We start from the raw sequence: 15884 nt of genomic DNA, 5'->3' as shown, positions 1-15884 counted from the left end.
GCCTCGCCCGCAGACGACAACGACTCGCTTACCTACACACTAGCCTCCGTCACTCTGGATCAAGCCCGCCCACACCACCTGTCCAAGTCGATGATGGACATCAAAGTAAACGGCCACGCCACGACCTGCCTGTTCGACAGCGGAAGCACGGAGAGCTTCATCCACCCAGACACGGTGAGCCACTACTCCCTCCCTGTCCTGCCAACGCGCAACCGAATCTCGATGGCATCGAGGTCCCACGCCACGGACATTAGCGGCTACTGTGTTGTGACCTTGTCGGTTAAGGGTACGGAGTATAAAAATTTTAAACTCCTCGTCCTCCCCCAGCTCTGCGCTGCCGTCCTACTAGGGCTGGACTTCCAATCCCACCTCCAAAGTGTAACCCTAGCATACGGTGGACCCCTCCCCCCACTCACAGTCGACAACCAGCGAATGTTAAACCGCCCACCGCGTAACACCTGCAGCCTATCCACCCTCAAGGTGCCGCCACCTTCCCTGTTCGCTAACCTCACCCCCGACTGCAAACCCGTCGCTACCAAGAGCAGGCGGTACAGCGCTGGGGACAGAGCCTTCATTAGCTCTGAGGTGCGGCGCCTCCTGAAAGAGGGCATTATCGAGGGGAGCAACAGCCCCTGGCGTGCCCAGGTCGTGGTCGTTAAGACCGGCGATAAAAATCGCCTGGTCATCGACTACAGCCAGACCATAAACAGATACACCCAGCTGGACGCATACCCCCTTCCCCGCATATCTGACATGGTCAATCAGATTGCACAATACCGCGTATTCTCGACCATCGACCTTAAGTCGGCCTACCACCAACTCCCTATCCACCCCGAGGACCGCCAGTCCACCGCCTTCGAGGCGAATGGGCGCCTATACCACTTCCTTAGGGTCCCCTTCGGTGTCACCAACGGGGTCTCGCTCTTCCAAAGGGAGATGGACCGGATGGTTGACCAGAACGGACTGCAGGCCACATTCCCCTATCTAGATAACGTCACCATCTGCGGCCGCGACCGGCAGGACCATGACGTGAATCTGGAGAAATTCCTCCGTACGGTCCAACGGCTGAACCTCACCTACAATAAGGAGAAATGTGTGTTTAACACCTCGCGCCTTGCCATCCTTGGCTGTGTAGTAGAGAACGGACTCATCGGCCCCGACCCCGAAAGAATGCGCCCCCTCATGGAGCTACCCCTCCCCCACTGCCCTAAGGCACTTAAGAGAACCCTGGGGCTCTTCGCCTACTATGCCCAATGGGTGCCCAATTATGCGGACAAAGCCAGACCCCTCATGAAGTCCACATCCTTCCCCCTCACGGAGGAAGCGTGCGCGGCCTTCTCCCTCATCAAGGGAGACATAGCCAAGGCCACAATGCACGCAGTGGATGAGTCCATCCCCTTCCAAGTGGAGAGCGATGCATCCGACTTCGCCCTAGCCGCTACCCTTAACCAGGAGGGGAGGCCGGTGGCCTTCTTCTCAAGGACCCTACAGGGCCCCGAGATCCGACACTCGTCGGTCGAGAAGGAAGCCCAGGCAATTGTGGAGGCGGTACGGCGCTGGAGGCATTACCTGGCAGGCAAACGATTTACCCTCCTCACCGACCAACGTTCGGTTGCTTTCATGTTTAATAACAAGCTGAGGGGCAAAATCAAGAATGACAAGATCTTGAGGTGGAGAATCGAGCTATCCACCTACGATTATGATATCTTGTACCGGCCAGGTAAGCTGAACGAACCCCCTGATGCTCTTTCACGAATTACATGCGCCAGCGCGCATATTGATAGACTTCAGACCCTCCACAACGACCTCTGCCACCCCGGGGTCACCAGACTTTACCATTTCATTAAGGCCCGCAACCTGACCTACTCCATCGAGGAGGTCAGGACCATGACCAGGAACTGCCAGACCTGCGCCGAGTGCAAACCGCACTTCTATAGGCCGGACAGAGCAAGCCTGATCAAGGCCACCCGCCCCTTCGAGCGCCTGAGCATCGACTTTAAGGGGCCTCTACCGTCATCTGACCGCAATGTGTACTTCCTCAACATCGTTGATGAGTACTCCCGTTTCCCTTTTGCCTTCCCCTGCCCAGACATGACCAGTACCACGGTCATCAAGTGCCTGAACGACCTCTTCGCCTTGTTCGGGTTCCCGAACTATATACATAGTGACCGGGGCTCCTCCTTCATGAGCGAGGAACTCCGTCAGTTCCTACTAGCGAGAGGTATTGCAGCAAGTAGGACCACCAGCTACAACCCCCGAGGGAACGGCCAGGTGGAAAGAGAGAATGCGACGGTATGGAAGGCCGTCCTCTTAGCCTTAAAGTCTAAGGGCCTCCCAACCTCCCGCTGGCAGGAAGTCCTCCCGACAGCGCTGCACTCCATCCGGTCACTACTTTGCACTGCCGTTAACGCCACCCCCCATGAACGAATGTTTGTCTTCCCCAGGAAGTCGACTACGGGAACCACTCTACCAACCTGGCTGACCTCTCCGGGGCCCGTCTTGCTGCGAAAGCACGTGAGGGCCCATAAAACGGACCCCCTGGTCGAGAGGGTGAACCTCCTGTACGCCAACCCCCAGTACGCCTACGTGGCTTACCCAGACGGGCGGGAGGACACTGTCTCCTTACGAGACCTCGCACCCTTGGGCACTCTGGAGACACCACCTTTACCCCCCCCCACCACCCCCCCAATTCCAGCCCAGGTAGACGGCATGCCGGAACCCCACGAGCCTTCGCCGACCATGCAGACACCAGCATTAACACCGGATAATGCAGCACCGCCGCTGCGAAGATCGGAGAGGCTTACGAGGCCTCCGGACAGACTGACATACCAGAACTGGTAGTACACTTCACCCCGCCGGACTCAAATCTAAACAAGGGGTGAATGTGGTAAACCACTTTTATCGTTCACTATCGTTACACTATAGTTATCACTGTTGTATTGTTATCACTGTTCTCACTGTTGTATCACTATACGAGGTCGCCTCTTGTCGCGCTGTTATACCTGGGCTGACCACCTCCGACTCCGCCCATGGCTCCACCTACCTGCCCAGGTATAAAGGTAGTCGACTGGCTGGTATTCCTCCTTGTTGGACCCGATCACCCACGAGGGTGGGCTCTGTTATTTAGTCAATAAAAACCTTTAGTTACGTTCCCAACTCGTCGCTTTTTATTGGACGAATTGATAGGTATATCAAAAGCCAAATTGGATTCCTGCCAAACTATAGAACATCAGATCATATCTTCATCCTACAGACCCTAATTGACAAACACGTTCATCAAAACAAAAGCAAAATCTACGCATGCTTTATAGATTTCCAGAAGGCTTTCGACTCCATCTGGCATGACGGTTTATTCCTGAAACTTATCGAAAGCGGGGTAGGGGGAAAAACATATGATGTAATTAAATCAATGTATACAAACAACAAATGTGCAGTTAAAATTGGAGACAAACAAACAAAATACTTCCCACAGGGGCGGGGGGTGACGCAGGGCTCGCCAATCTCACCGACACTCTTTTAATATTTACATAAATGAATTGGCAAAACTACTTGAACAATCTACAGCACCCGGCCTCACCCTATATGAATCCAAGGTTAAATTCCTCCTCTATGCAGACGACCTGGTTCTGCTGTCACCAACTAAGGAGGGTCTACAGCAGAACCTGGATCTGCTGGAGTCGTACTGCCAGACTTGGGCCCTGACAATAAATCCCCAAAAAACCAAAGTCCTTGTGTTCCAGCAAAGATCCAGACATCAGGGACCCAAAATAAATTTCACACTAGGAACAACCAAAATTGAACAAACCACTAACTACACATACTTGGGCTTAAAAATCAGTTCTACGGGAAATTTCAAACTGGCTGTGAATGAACTGAAAGAGAAAGCAAGAAGGGCTTTCTATGCCATTAAAAAATCAATCCAAATAGAAATCCCAATTAGCATTTGGCTCAAAATTTTCAAATCAGTAATTGAACCAATTGCACTCTATGGCAGTGAGGTGTGGGGACCGCTAACACAACAAGAATTTGCAAAATGGGACAAACACCCAATTGAGATCCTACATGCAGAATTCTGTAAAAGTATCCTCCGGACTCAAAGGAAAACCGTAAACAATGCATGCAGGGCAGAACTAGGCCAATATCCATTAATAATCACTATCCAAAAAAGAGCCACCAAATTTTGGAAACACCTAGAAATGAGCAACCCCCAATGCTATCATTACGAAGCCCTGAAATGCCAAGAGAGGACCATAAAGAAGAATACCCTCAGTCAACTAGTCCTGGGACTCAGTGAAGTAACTATTAACACTACAGGTAGACTATCCTTTATCCGAAAACCTCGGGACCAGCCGAGTTTCGGATAAAGGAGAATTTCGGATTTCGGAAGGTGGGTCGGCGGGGGTCCGCGGGGGTCCGCGGGGGGGTCGGCGGGGGTGTCGGCGGGGGGTCGTGCGCACGACTTACGCTGACGCTCAGCGTAAGTCAGTCGGGGTCGGCGGGGGTCGGGGCCGGCGGGGTCCGTGGGGGGGTCGGCGGTTGTCGGGGCTGGCGGGGTCGGCGGTTGTCGGGGCCGGCGGGGTCCGCGGGGGGGTCGGCGGTTGTCGGGGCTGGCGGGGTCGGCGGTTGTCGGGGCCCGCGGGGGGGTCGGCGGTTGTCGGGGCTGGCGGGGTCGGCGGTTGTCGGGGCCGGCGGGGGGGTCGGCGGTTGTCGGGGTCGGCGGTTGTCGGGGCCCGCGGGGGGGTCGGCGGTTGTCGGGGCTGGCGGGGTCGGCGGTTGTCGGGGCCGGCGGGGTCCGCGGGGGGGTCGGCGGTTGTCAGGGCTGGCGGGGTCGGCGGTTGTCGGGGGCGGCGGGGTCCGCGGGGGGGTCGGCGGGGGGTCGTGCGCATGACTTACCCTTTATCCGAACTTCCGAAACCGGAACCCTCTAAAAACCGAAGGTTTTTTCGTTCGTACGCACGACTTACGCTGAACGAAAAAACCTTCGGTTTTTAGAGGGTTTCGGTTTTCGGAAGTCCGGATAAACGGTAGTCTACCTATACTAACAATAACCAGCCCCAGGACAGTGACAGCGTAACACAAAGAATTCGACCCAACACAATCGTCGCTAAGCAAAAGGAAAAATATCTGTCATATTGGGCAGAAACAACAAAAACCCAAAGCAAACTCAATTGCTACTTGGCCCTAAACAGACAATACAACATGGCTGATTACCTGACCATGGTAAAGGATAGCAAATTGAGAAAAACTTTGACAATGTACAGACTTAATGAACATAACCTGGCGATCGAAAAAGGTAGACACAGACAGACCCGGCTACCAAGAGAGGACAGGATATGCTCTCACTGCAGTCAGGGAGTGGTGGAGACAGAGATGCACTTCCTCACAGCTTGTAGAAAATATCAGGGCAGAAGGGAGAATTTCTACCCAAAATTCACAAAAATATGCCCGGAATTCAGAAATTTGAATGACGACCAAAAACTCCCATACCTACTAGGGGTAAGAGAGAAATTGCATAACACTAGCGGCACACTATGTTACAGCTTGCCATAAACAGAGGGACAACCACTAAATATAAGAAAAGAGTATATATAAATTATATGAAAGTATATTTATACACTCAGGGATATATCTCTTTATACACTGCATGGATAGATCTGTATTTTTGTGAACAAACATGAATGTTTTCCGATGCTTTGGCAACATAAGATGTAACTTGTCATGCCAATAAATCGATTTGAATTGAATTGAATTGAATTGAATGGAGTGTGTTTGTTGTGTGTTTGCACAGGAGGAATGAGTGTGATGCTGCTCAGCAAGAGTGCAGAATTTGGAGCACGTTTTTCTAGAACTTTTGTGCACAGGTGTCAGGATGGCCGAGTGGTCTAAGATGCCCGACTCAACGACTATTAAGCTTTACCTTACTGACGGTTGGTGAATTCTGGTCCCTTTCTAGAGGCGTGGGTTTGAATCCCACTTCTGACATTACCTTTTGATCCACACAATTACAACCAGCGTCAAAAAGCCTGCTCAACTCATCTTCAATTTACAAGTGGCCACCACAAATACCTCAAAGGTATTGCCGTTTGCCAACAAGCTAAAGGCAACGCTCACAGACCAACTTCTTTTCCTCAGAAAACTTACCACATCCTAACACTGTCCTTGGGGATAAGGTTTCAAATCACACTTCTCTTTTCAACCAATTCCCACACTAAAAATCAGGGAGTCAGAAATCTACCTTTTTACCCTACCTTGATGCATTCCACATTGCTTTCTGCTGCTGTGGCTTTCAATCCCACTGCAAACAGTGGTGTTTCTCAGGAAAAGGGCACCAGAGTCAAAGAATGAGACTTCTTCCACACAAAGGCTGCTGAATTCTGCTCCGTTACTCAGGGAATTACTTCCAATGCTACTTCCCACATTAACATTTTGCCAGAAACAAAGGCACCACAGCCAAGCAATTCAGGCACCAGTGCGTAAAAGTTGCCAGAGTTGATGCCTTTTTTAGGCCGTGCCTTTCGGGTGGCAATGCTCAGACTAATGCTTATGGCCAAGGGCGCAATAGCTGCAGAGTGCCTTGTTTCCCCTCACAAAGTTGGGAGATCCAGGTAATTTTCTGGGGAGCAGGACTCCAAATAGCACTTGTCACATGAATGTATTGTGAGAAAAGTAAAGGCCCGGGAATGAGAGACTGAAATGTCCTGTTTGGAACGAGTGTTAGATTTTGAATGGCTCACGTTCGAACGGCAGCTGTGCTGCTTGCGTTTTGTCAAGTTGAGCCAGCAGAATTGTAGGATGTTAGCCGCTATTTTGCAAAATACGAGTTGTTGGGAGAAATATGTGCGTATAAATGTTGGTTGCATTGCAGGGATGATGAACTGAATGACTGGCACTGCCGGTTAATTCATGCAGGAAGAATGAATGGAGTGTGTTTGTTGTGTGTTTGCACAGGAGGAATGAGTGTGATGCTGCTCAGTAAGAGTGCAGAATTTGGAGCACGTTTTTCTAGAGCTTTTGTGCACAGGTGTCAGGATGCCCGAGTGGTCTAAGGCGCCAGACTCAAGGACTGTTAATCCTTACCTTACCGATGGTTGGTGAATTCTGGTCCCTTTCTAGGGGCGTGGGTTCGAATCCCACTTCTGACATTACCTTTTGATCCTCACAATTACAACCAGCGTCAAAAAGCCTGCTCAACTCATCTTCAATTTACAAGTGGCCACCACTAATACCTCAAAGGTATTGCCGTTTGCCAACAAGCTAAAGGCAACGCTCACAGACCAACTTCTTTTCCTCAGAAAACTTACCACATCCTAACACTGTCCTTGGGGATAAGGTTTCAAATCACACTTCTCTTTTCAACCAATTCCCACACTAAAAATCAGGGAGTCAGAAATCTACCTTTTTACCCTACCGCGTTGATGCATTCCACATTGCTTTCTGCTGCTGTGGCTTTCAATCCCACTGCAAACAGTGGTGTTTCTCAGGAAAAGGGCACCAGAGTCAAAGAATGAGACTTCTTCCACACAAAGGCTGCTGAATTCTGCTCCGTTACTCAGGGAATTACTTCCAATGCTACTTCCCACATTAACATTTTGCCAGAAACAAAGGCACCACAGCCAAGCAATTCAGGCACCAGTGCGTAAAAGTTGCCAGAGTTGATGCCTTTTTTAGGCCGTGCCTTTCGGGTGGCAATGCTCAGACTAATGCTTATGGCCAAGGGCGCAATAGCTGCAGAGTGCCTTGTTTCCCCTCACAAAGTTGGGAGATCCAGGTAATTTTCTGGGGAGCAGGACTCCAAATAGCACTTGTCACATGAATGTATTGTGAGAAAAGTAAAGGCCCGGGAATGAGAGACTGAAATGTCCTGTTTGGAACGAGTGTTAGATTTTGAATGGCTCACGTTCGAACGGCAGCTGTGCTGCTTGCGTTTTGTCAAGTTGAGCCAGCAGAATTGTAGGATGTTAGCCGCTATTTTGCAAAATACGAGTTGTTGGGAGAAATATGTGCGTATGAATGTTGGTTGCATTGCAGGGATGATGAACTGAATGACTGGCACTGCCGGTTAATTCATGCAGGAAGAATGAATGGAGTGTGTTTGTTGTGTGTTTGCACAGGAGGAATGAGTGTGATGCTGCTCAGTAAGAGTGCAGAATTTGGAGCACGTTTTTCTAGAGCTTTTGTGCACAGGTGTCAGGATGGCCGAGTGGTCTAAGGCGCCAGACTCAAGGACTGTTAATCTTTACCTTACCGATGGCTGGTGAATTCTGGTCCCTTTCTAGTGGGCGTGGGTTCGAATCCCACTTCTGACATTACCTTTTGATCCACACAATTACAACCAGCGTCAAAAAGCCTGCTCAACTCATCTTCAATTTACAAGTGGCCGCCACTAATACCTCAAAGGTATTGCCGTTTGCCAACAAGCTAAAGGCAACGCTCACAGACCAACTTCTTTTCCTCAGAAAACTTACCACATCCTAACACTGTCCTTGGGGATAAGGTTTCAAATCACACTTCTCTTTTCAACCAATTCCCACACTAAAAATCAGGGAGTCAGAAATCTACCTTTTTACCCTACCTTGATGCATTCCACATTGCTTTCTGCTGCTGTGGCTTTCAATCCCACTGCAAACAGTGGTGTTTCTCAGGAAAAGGGCACCAGAGTCAAAGAATGAGACTTCTTCCACACAAAGGCTGCTGAATTCTGCTCCGTTACTCAGGGAATTACTTCCAATGCTACTTCCCACATTAACATTTTGCCAGAAACAAAGGCACCACAGCCAAGCAATTCAGGCACCAGTGCGTAAAAGTTGCCAGAGTTGATGCCTTTTTTAGGCCGTGCCTTTCGGGTGGCAATGCTCAGACTAATGCTTATGGCCAAGGGCGCAATAGCTGCAGAGTGCCTTGTTTCCCCTCACAAAGTTGGGAGATCCAGGTAATTTTCTGGGGAGCAGGACTCCAAATAGCACTTGTCACATGAATGTATTGTGAGAAAAGTAAAGGCCCGGGAATGAGAGACTGAAATGTCCTGTTTGGAACGAGTGTTCGATTTTGAATGGCTCACGTTCGAACGGCAGCTGTGCTGCTTGCGTTTTGTCAAGTTGAGCCAGCAGAATTGTAGGATGTTAGCCGCTATTTTGCAAAATACGAGTTGTTGGGAGAAATATGTGCGTATGAATGTTGGTTGCATTGCAGGGATGATGAACTGAATGACTGGCACTGCCGGTTAATTCATGCAGGAAGAATGAATGGAGTGTGTTTGTTGTGTGTTTGCACAGGAGGAATGAGTGTGATGCTGCTCAGTAAGAGTGCAGAATTTGGAACACGTTTTTCTAGAGCTTCTGTGCACAGGTGTCAGGATGGCCGAGTGGTCTAAAGCGCCAGACTCAAGGACTGTTAATCCTTACCTTTCCGATGGTTGGTGAATTCTGGTCCCTTTCTAGGGGCGTGGGTTTGAATCCCACTTCTGACATTACCTTTTGATCCACACAATTACAACCAGCGTCAAAAAGCCTGCTCAACTCATCTTCAATTTACAAGTGGCCACCACTAATACCTCAAAGGTATTGCCGTTTGCCAACAAGCTAAAGGCAACGCTCACAGACCAACTTCTTTTCCTCAGAAAACTTACCACATCCTAACACTGTCCTTGGGGATAAGGTTTCAAATCACACTTCTCTTTTCAACCAATTCCCACACTAAAAATCAGGGAGTCAGAAATCTACCTTTTTACCCTACCTTGATGCATTCCACATTGCTTTCTGCTGCTGTGGCTTTCAATCCCACTGCAAACAGTGGTGTTTCTCAGGAAAAGGGCACCAGAGTCAAAGAATGAGACTTCTTCCACACAAAGGCTGCTGAATTCTGCTCCGTTACTCAGGGAATTACTTCCAATGCTACTTCCCACATTAACATTTTGCCAGAAACAAAGGCACCACAGCCAAGCAATTCAGGCACCAGTGCGTAAAAGTTGCCAGAGTTGATGCCTTTTTTAGGCCGTGCCTTTCGGGTGGCAATGCTCAGACTAATGCTTATGGCCAAGGGCGCAATAGCTGCAGAGTGCCTTGTTTCCCCTCACAAAGTTGGGAGATCCAGGTAATTTTCTGGGGAGCAGGACTCCAAATAGCACTTGTCACATGAATGTATTGTGAGAAAAGTAAAGGCCCGGGAATGAGAGACTGAAATGTCCTGTTTGGAACGAGTGTTAGATTTTGAATGGCTCACGTTCGAACGGCAGCTGTGCTGCTTGCGTTTTGTCAAGTTGAGCCAGCAGAATTGTAGGATGTTAGCCGCTATTTTGCAAAATACGAGTTGTTGGGAGAAATATGTGCGTATGAATGTTGGTTGCATTGCAGGGATGATGAACTGAATGACTGGCACTGCCGGTTAATTCATGCAGGAAGAATGAATGGAGTGTGTTTGTTGTGTGTTTGCACAGGAGGAATGAGTGTGATGCTGCTCAGTAAGAGTGCAGAATTTGGAGCACGTTTTTCTAGAGCTTTTGTGCACAGGTGTCAGGATGGCCGAGTGGTCTAAGGCGCCAGACTCAAGGACTGTTAATCTCTTACCTTACCGATGGTTGGTGAATTCTGGTCCCTTTCTAGGGGCGTGGGTTCGAATCCCACTTCTGACATTACCTTTTGATCCACACAATTACAACCAGCGTCAAAAAGCCTGCTCAACTCATCTTCAATTTACAAGTGGCCGCCACTAATACCTCAAAGGTATTGCCGTTTGCCAACAAGCTAAAGGCAACGCTCACAGACCAACTTCTTTTCCTCAGAAAACTTACCACATCCTAACACTGTCCTTGGGGATAAGGTTTCAAATCACACTTCTCTTTTCAACCAATTCCCACACTAAAAATCAGGGAGTCAGAAATCTACCTTTTTACCCTACCTTGATGCATTCCACATTGCTTTCTGCTGCTGTGGCTTTCAATCCCACTGCAAACAGTGGTGTTTCTCAGGAAAAGGGCACCAGAGTCAAAGAATGAGACTTCTTCCACACAAAGGCTGCTGAATTCTGCTCCGTTACTCAGGGAATTACTTCCAATGCTACTTCCCACATTAACATTTTGCCAGAAACAAAGGCACCACAGCCAAGCAATTCAGGCACCAGTGCGTAAAAGTTGCCAGAGTTGATGCCTTTTTTAGGCCGTGCCTTTCGGGTGGCAATGCTCAGACTAATGCTTATGGCCAAGGGCGCAATAGCTGCAGAGTGCCTTGTTTCCCCTCACAAAGTTGGGAGATCCAGGTAATTTTCTGGGGAGCAGGACTCCAAATAGCACTTGTCACATGAATGTATTGTGAGAAAAGTAAAGGCCCGGGAATGAGAGACTGAAATGTCCTGTTTGGAACGAGTGTTAGATTTTGAATGGCTCACGTTCGAACGGCAGCTGTGCTGCTTGCGTTTTGTCAAGTTGAGCCAGCAGAATTGTAGGATGTTAGCCGCTATTTTGCAAAATACGAGTTGTTGGGAGAAATATGTGCGTATGAATGTTGGTTGCATTGCAGGGATGATGAACTGAATGACTGGCACTGCCGGTTAATTCATGCAGGAAGAATGAATGGAGTGTGTTTGTTGTGTGTTTGCACAGGAGGAATGAGTGTGATGCTGCTCAGTAAGAGTGCAGAATTTGGAGCACGTTTTTCTAGAGCTTTTGTGCACAGGTGTCAGGATGGCCGAGTGGTCTAAGGCGCCAGACTCAAGGACTGTTAATCCTTACCTTACCGATGGTTGGTGAATTCTGGTCCCTTTCTAGGGGCGTGGGTTCGAATCCCACTTCTGACATTACCTTTTGATCCACACAATTACAACCAGCGTCAAAAAGCCTGCTCAACTCATCTTCAATTTACAAGTGGCCGCCACTAATACCTCAAAGGTATTGCCGTTTGCCAACAAGCTAAAGGCAACGCTCACAGACCAACTTCTTTTCCTCAGAAAACTTACCACATCCTAACACTGTCCTTGGGGATAAGGTTTCAAATCACACTTCTCTTTTCAACCAATTCCCACACTAAAAATCAGGGAGTCAGAAATCTACCTTTTTACCCTACCTTGATGCATTCCACATTGCTTTCTGCTGCTGTGGCTTTCAATCCCACTGCAAACAGTGGTGTTTCTCAGGAAAAGGGCACCAGAGTCAAAGAATGAGACTTCTTCCACACAAAGGCTGCTGAATTCTGCTCCGTTACTCAGGGAATTACTTCCAATGCTACTTCCCACATTAACATTTTGCCAGAAACAAAGGCACCACAGCCAAGCAATTCAGGCACCAGTGCGTAAAAGTTGCCAGAGTTGATGCCTTTTTTAGGCCGTGCCTTTCGGGTGGCAATGCTCAGACTAATGCTTATGGCCAAGGGCGCAATAGCTGCAGAGTGCCTTGTTTCCCCTCACAAAGTTGGGAGATCCAGGTAATTTTCTGGGGAGCAGGACTCCAAATAGCACTTGTCACATGAATGTATTGTGAGAAAAGTAAAGGCCCGGGAATGAGAGACTGAAATGTCCTGTTTGGAACGAGTGTTAGATTTTGAATGGCTCACGTTCGAACGGCAGCTGTGCTGCTTGCGTTTTGTCAAGTTGAGCCAGCAGAATTGTAGGATGTTAGCCGCTATTTTGCAAAATACGAGTTGTTGGGAGAAATATGTGCGTATGAATGTTGGTTGCATTGCAGGGATGATGAACTGAATGACTGGCACTGCCGGTTAATTCATGCAGGAAGAATGAATGGAGTGTGTTTGTTGTGTGTTTGCACAGGAGGAATGAGTGTGATGCTGCTCAGTAAGAGTGCAGAATTTGGAGCACGTTTTTCTAGAGCTTTTGTGCACAGGTGTCAGGATGGCCGAGTGGTATAAGGCGCCAGACTCAAGAACTGTTAATCCTTACCTTACTGATGGTTGGTGAATTCTGGTCCCTTTCTAGGGGCGTGGGTTCGAATCCCACTTCTGACATTACCTTTTGATCCACACAATTACAACCAGCGTCAAAAAGCCTGCTCAACTCATCTTCAATTTACAAGTGGCCGCCACTAATACCTCAAAGGTATTGCCGTTTGCCAACAAGCTAAAGGCAACGCTCACAGACCAACTTCTTTTCCTCAGAAAACTTACCACATCCTAACACTGTCCTTGGGGATAAGGTTTCAAATCACACTTCTCTTTTCAACCAATTCCCACACTAAAAATCAGGGAGTCAGAAATCTACCTTTTTACCCTACCTTGATGCATTCCACATTGCTTTCTGCTGCTGTGGCTTTCAATCCCACTGCAAACAGTGGTGTTTCTCAGGAAAAGGGCACCAGAGTCAAAGAATGAGACTTCTTCCACACAAAGGCTGCTGAATTCTGCTCCGTTACTCAGGGAATTACTTCCAATGCTACTTCCCACATTAACATTTTGCCAGAAACAAAGGCACCACAGCCAAGCAATTCAGGCACCAGTGCGTAAAAGTTGCCAGAGTTGATGCCTTTTTTAGGCCGTGCCTTTCGGGTGGCAATGCTCAGACTAATGCTTATGGCCAAGGGCGCAATAGCTGCAGAGTGCCTTGTTTCCCCTCACAAAGTTGGGAGATCCAGGTAATTTTCTGGGGAGCAGGACTCCAAATAGCACTTGTCACATGAATGTATTGTGAGAAAAGTAAAGGCCCGGGAATGAGAGACTGAAATGTCCTGTTTGGAACGAGTGTTAGATTTTGAATGGCTCACGTTCGAACGGCAGCTGTGCTGCTTGCGTTTTGTCAAGTTGAGCCAGCAGAATTGTAGGATGTTAGCCGCTATTTTGCAAAATACGAGTTGTTGGGAGAAATATGTGCGTATGAATGTTGGTTGCATTGCAGGGATGATGAACTGAATGACTGGCACTGCCGGTTAATTCATGCAGGAAGAATGAATGGAGTGTGTTTGTTGTGTGTTTGCACAGGAGGAATGAGTGTGATGCTGCTCAGTAAGAGTGCAGAATTTGGAGCACGTTTTTCTAGAGCTTTTGTGCACAGGTGTCAGGATGGCCGAGTGGTCTAAGGCGCCAGACTCAAGGACTGTTAATCCTTACCTTACTGATGGTTGGTGAATTCTGGTCCCTTTCTAGGGGCGTGGGTTCAAATCCCACTTCTGACATTACCTTTTGATCCACACAATTGCAACCAGCGTCAAAAAGCCTGCTCAACTCATCTTCAATTTACAAGTGGCCACCACTAATACCTCAAAGGTATTGCCGTTTGCCAACAAGCTAAAGGCAACGCTCACAGACCAACTTCTTTTCCTCAGAAAACTTACCACATCCTAACACTGTCCTTGGGGATAAGGTTTCAAATCACACTTCTCTTTTCAACCAATTCCCACACTAAAAATCAGGGAGTCAGAAATCTACCTTTTTACCCTACCTTGATGCATTCCACATTGCTTTCTGCTGCTGTGGCTTTCAATCCCACTGCAAACAGTGGTGTTTCTCAGGAAAAGGGCACCAGAGTCAAAGAATGAGACTTCTTCCACACAAAGGCTGCTGAATTCTGCTCCGTTACTCAGGGAATTACTTCCAATGCTACTTCCCACATTAACATTTTGCCAGAAACAAAGGCACCACAGCCAAGCAATTCAGGCACCAGTGCGTAAAAGTTGCCAGAGTTGATGCCTTTTTTAGGCCGTGCCTTTCGGGTGGCAATGCTCAGACTAATGCTTATGGCCAAGGGCGCAATAGCTGCAGAGTGCCTTGTTTCCCCTCACAAAGTTGGGAGATCCAGGTAATTTTCTGGGGAGCAGGACTCCAAATAGCACTTGTCACATGAATGTATTGTGAGAAAAGTAAAGGCCCGGGAATGAGAGACTGAAATGTCCTGTTTGGAACGAGTGTTAGATTTTGAATGGCTCACGTTCGAACGGCAGCTGTGCTGCTTGCGTTTTGTCAAGTTGAGCCAGCAGAATTGTAGGATGTTAGCCGCTATTTTGCAAAATACGAGTTGTTGGGAGAAATATGTGCGTATGAATGTTGGTTGCATTGCAGGGATGATGAACTGAATGACTGGCACTGCCGGTTAATTCATGCAGGAAGAATGAATGGAGTGTGTTTGTTGTGTGTTTGCACAGGAGGAATGAGTGTGATGCTGCTCAGTAAGAGTGCAGAATTTGGAGCACGTTTTTCTAGTGCTTTTGTACACAGGTGTCAGGATGGCCGAGTGGTATAAGGCGCCAGACTCAAGGACTGTTAATCCTTACCTTACCGATGGTTGGTGAATTCTGGTCCCTTTCTAGGGGAGTGGGTTCGAATCCCACTTCTGACATTACCTTTTGATCCACACAATTACAACCAGCGTCAAAAAGCCTGCTCAACTCATCTTCAATTTACAAGTGGCCACCACTAATACCTCAAAGGTATTGCCGTTTGCCAACAAGCTAAAGGCAACGCTCACAGACCAACTTCTTTTCCTCAGAAAACTTACCACATCCTAACACTGTCCTTGGGGATAAGGTTTCAAATCACACTTCTCTTTTCAACCAATTCCCACACTAAAAATCAGGGAGTCAGAAATCTACCTTTTTACCCTACCTTGATGCATTCCACATTGCTTTCTGCTGCTGTGGCTTTCAATCCCACTGCAAACAGTGGTGTTTCTCAGGAAAAGGGCACCAGAGTCAAAGAATGAGACTTCTTCCACACAAAGGCTGCTGAATTCTGCTCCGTTACTCAGGGAATTACTTCCAATGCTACTTCCCACATTAACATTTTGCCAGAAACAAAGGCACCACAGCCAAGCAATTCAGGCACCAGTGCGTAAAAGTTGCCAGAGTTGATGCCTTTTTTAGGCCGTGCCTTTCGGGTGGCAATGCTCAGACTAATGCTTATGGCCAAGGGCGCAATAGCTGCAGAGTGCCTTGTTTCCCCTCACAAAGTTGGGAG

At 48.3% G+C, this 15884-nt stretch overlaps 7 non-coding genes across 7 annotated transcripts; all 7 read left to right on the top strand.

Moving 5' to 3' along the window:
• Positions 1–7023: 7023 nt before the first annotated feature.
• Positions 7024–7142, top strand: trnal-caa (transfer RNA leucine (anticodon CAA)). The gene is made up of 2 exons: positions 7024–7061; positions 7097–7142. It is a non-coding gene; the product is annotated as a tRNA-Leu (tRNA).
• Positions 7143–8186: 1044 nt separating this feature from the next.
• trnal-caa (transfer RNA leucine (anticodon CAA)) lies at positions 8187–8306 on the top strand. Its single transcript has 2 exons — positions 8187–8224; positions 8271–8306. It is a non-coding gene; the product is annotated as a tRNA-Leu (tRNA).
• A 2201-nt stretch (positions 8307–10507) lies between these two features.
• trnal-caa (transfer RNA leucine (anticodon CAA)) lies at positions 10508–10627 on the top strand. The gene is made up of 2 exons: positions 10508–10545; positions 10582–10627. It is a non-coding gene; the product is annotated as a tRNA-Leu (tRNA).
• Positions 10628–11668: 1041 nt separating this feature from the next.
• trnal-caa (transfer RNA leucine (anticodon CAA)) lies at positions 11669–11787 on the top strand. Its single transcript has 2 exons — positions 11669–11706; positions 11742–11787. It is a non-coding gene; the product is annotated as a tRNA-Leu (tRNA).
• A 1041-nt stretch (positions 11788–12828) lies between these two features.
• Positions 12829–12947, top strand: trnal-caa (transfer RNA leucine (anticodon CAA)). The gene is made up of 2 exons: positions 12829–12866; positions 12902–12947. It is a non-coding gene; the product is annotated as a tRNA-Leu (tRNA).
• Positions 12948–13988: 1041 nt separating this feature from the next.
• trnal-caa (transfer RNA leucine (anticodon CAA)) lies at positions 13989–14107 on the top strand. Its single transcript has 2 exons — positions 13989–14026; positions 14062–14107. It is a non-coding gene; the product is annotated as a tRNA-Leu (tRNA).
• Positions 14108–15148: 1041 nt separating this feature from the next.
• trnal-caa (transfer RNA leucine (anticodon CAA)) lies at positions 15149–15267 on the top strand. Its single transcript has 2 exons — positions 15149–15186; positions 15222–15267. It is a non-coding gene; the product is annotated as a tRNA-Leu (tRNA).
• Positions 15268–15884: the final 617 nt, after the last annotated feature.

This window comes from Somniosus microcephalus, chromosome 19 (genome assembly GCF_052327205.1).
Source record: "Somniosus microcephalus isolate GS21.2 chromosome 19, FLI_Smic_1.0, whole genome shotgun sequence".
Taxonomy (NCBI): domain Eukaryota; kingdom Metazoa; phylum Chordata; class Chondrichthyes; order Squaliformes; family Somniosidae; genus Somniosus; species Somniosus microcephalus.
This window is presented reverse-complemented; position numbering and strand designations above follow the sequence as displayed.